The sequence below is a fragment of the Formica exsecta genome, unplaced genomic scaffold (genome assembly GCF_003651465.1).
Source record: "Formica exsecta isolate Colony F162 unplaced genomic scaffold, ASM365146v1 scaffold363, whole genome shotgun sequence".
Classification (NCBI taxonomy): Eukaryota; Metazoa; Arthropoda; class Insecta; order Hymenoptera; family Formicidae; genus Formica; species Formica exsecta.
In genome coordinates, this window is record NW_021850877.1 from 1,355,690 (window position 1) to 1,359,388 (window position 3,699).

Sequence of the window (3,699 nt, forward strand, 5' to 3'; positions counted from 1 at the left end):
GAAAAATATAGATAAAATATATTAAGAATAAAATTTGTCTAATTATTATAAAGAGTAATTCACTGGGTTGAGCTTCAGCTCAGGTTAATAAAATAAAAATGTGTTTGCAAAAATTTTAAATATAATTTGTTTAATAGGGTGAAGTATTAATGAGTTAAGATTAATATTGATTAAAAACAGGATCTATAAGATAAGAATAGAAGATAATAAGGCAATTACTTTTCTCCAAGTTTATTAAAAATAGAACGGAGAATAGCTATTAATGTACAAATAGAAAGAATCATTCAGGTTAAATATGGATTATATATATATAAAGAATTCTATATATGTATAGTAAGATTTTGCTGGAGTAAAATTCAATTAAACTAGTCTTCAAAGATATATGGGTATTTATGATTAATAATAAAAAAAAAATAAAGATAAAAATTCTGGATCTTTAATAACAAAATAAATATGGAAAGAAATTTTATTTAAATTTCTGTTATTCAGATTAAGATTGCGCGATTAAATAATCAAATCGCAAAATCAAACAATTAACATAACGAAAGGATTCGTAATATATCAATCGTTTAATAAATAATTAATCATAATTTAAAATATGTTTTATACACTAATATTTTCTCTCCTCCGGGTATACATATAATATGATAGTACGTAAAATATTTCGGCAATGACTTTTCACACTCGTTTCAAATTCGTTTCCTAAACGCGGTCGCGACAAGTATCAGAAAATAATTTGATAAGATTAATATCTACTTATCTTTTACATACATTACCACGATAAGAAATAATTATTTCTTCAAAAATAAAATTTAAAATTAAATATATTTTCGACGCTTTATCGTTTGACTTTATATGAAAGCTATAATCTTGTAAAAGTTTCTACTTTTAGATTATAGCTTCTATATGAAATTATTAGAGTCATTAGTAGAGTTCTTTTTCAAAATTTAGAAAATTATTTTATTATAATCTATTTTGCTGCTACAATTTGGATCTTAAATATTAATTATACGCTGCTATAATTTGGACTTTATATTTTTATGTTACAGACAACGTAGCCTCAAGACCAACAACTCCGCTGTTGCGCATCAGTGCCGGTGAGTGAAACTTTATTTTATTTTGAGGTAACGGATTAGTAGATTTGTAGATTGTAGATGCAAATTTAGATTATAGATTGTAGATAGATCCGTTGCCTCAAAATGGATGGGCTAGATTAATTATTATAAGAATTTCAATCAATTAATTTTGATCGATTATTTGGCATTATATTAATTAAAGTAAAATTATATTAAAACAATGCTGCATGACAAACGGTCGTAATATCTCACGACCGTAAACGAGCGTAAAATTACGCTTATGCACCGGCGATAATAATCCAATTTCAAATTTGCAATCAATTTGCCTGTTTCTATTGATTTTTTTGATACAAAAAATTATAGTTACGAACGAAAATATTTTATTAATTAATTTTAATATAATTTTCAATTAAAAAAAAAAATATTTCTAGGTGCTGAGGATAGAAAGATTATTTCTTGGTTTTTTTTAAGAAATCATTTACAGGTATTAAACATCTCGCCATTCTAGGATAGTATTCTGGATAGTTTTTAGATATATCATTTTATATAAATAATAAAATACATGCGCAAATTAACAAACTGTTTCCAAAAACTTTTATACTTTTTTTAAATATTATGTTACAAAATACATATTATCTACGAATGTAATGTAAAATGTGCGTATACTTTGAAACTTCGAGACAAATCGAATGGGTACCTCGATATCAGTGAAATATCAATAAATTAAGGTATTTAAATGCTACAGAAAAAGATTAATTATAGTTTAGAATTATTATAATTATGCTTGATATTATTTTATGTGTGTTGCAAAGTATCCAAATTAAATTTTTTTAAATTTCGCTGTTATCGGGTTCGATTCGTCTCGAGCAGTTGGTACCCGAGAATTATTTGTACTCGCACATTTAACACTAGCTACAATAACGCAAGACATGTATTTTATTATAAATATAGTCGTTCGTAACCAAATTTTCATAAAAATTGTTATATCCATTTAATTTTTAATAAAAAGATATATTTCTTAATAATGGAAGAACATATTTTCTCGCGCAAATTTCAATTTCGTGAATTAAAGATAATGACAATGGTAACTGTCATTGATTCGTTACCGAAATCATTGCTATCAGGAGTAGTCTAGAAGATCCGGGATTCGTTTCCTCCTACAGCGGGGTTCCTGATATTTAATGGATCACTTAACTTTTCTTTGCGGATTGATCTTACGGGGTCCGATGTAGAAGCAAGAAGTTGATCGTTCTCCACCCTTAAGATTGTTCTTGTCTTTGTCGGATATTAACCGGCGTGTTATCTGGCGGAGGGATCTTGATCTGGTCAAATAGTTGGGCCAGTTATCCTCCATTGAACGCGGCGATAACGTAATGTTTTTATAACGGTATCTTAAGATTTATAAGATTTTATGCTATTTAGCTAATCTTTTGCGAAACGGTACATATATTTTTATTCTCAATCGCGAAATTTGTATAAAATCACGTATTTGAAAATAAATCGGGCATTAGGTTCTATATTCACAAATGTCCTATTATAGACGCGATTATAAAAAGCATTTCAAATGTCCGTCGAAACATTTTCGTATATAATAATTATATCGTTCCTCTGATTGTTTCAAAAATTACATGTACATACATTAGAATCGAATATTATGGCTATTGTTGATTTATTTGTTCGTCGCGTTTTTTTTCCTCAAATTTTAAATCGCGTTTTATCTTATGATTCAATCGTTAATTTATATCGAAGCTTCATCTACCTTTTCTCGAATACTTTTTTTGAAAATCTACGCAAAATGCGCTAGTATACCAAGTACTTTTTTCTACAATTAAAAAACAATCAATAATTTTATTAACGATTCTTCTGGTCATAATAGTTTGTATTATATAAAACTTAATAAGCTTTATGTGAAGCAGATTTGGTTGTTCTGCGACCGATTAATCACATCATGTACTCCATCTTGGATTATTAGGAATACTTGAATTATTAGATTAATTAATGAATTACTTTGAGTAAGCGTTTGATGTTTAATCAGGGCAAAAAATCTTGTGCTTTGAAGCAAAAATAGCGTCAAAAACGGAGCATGAACTTTATATTATTTATATTATTAATGCATTATATATTTATATTAATCAGATTCTCTCGAAATCTACAAAACATACACTACTTTTTGGTCAAACATATATTCATGACAAATTGAATTTAATCGCTCTCAAAGCAATCAAAACTGCTTCACTCGAAAATGCTAATAGTTACCGGTAGGGTCACCCATGCCGGACAAGTCGAAGGGGAAGAGTCTGACGAAGAGAGATACCATAATTATTATATTAATATTTTGAAATAAAATGAAAGCAAAAGAAACAGTAATCAAGATATTTCTAAGTCCCGAAGAGAGCAAGAAAATATTTGGAGCCCATTTTTCTCTCTATTCTTTTAAAAAGTTGGCGCCCAAAAACCTCTGAAATCACGGTTATTTTTTACATTTTTACAAATATCAGGGAAAGTATGCGTCTTTTAACAAAAAGTACCGAAACAAAAATTGTAGAGAATTAAATTATCTTTCAAACGAGATCAAAATTATTGTAGTTCGTTCCATAAGTTTTGAAATAACAGTCAATAGCCG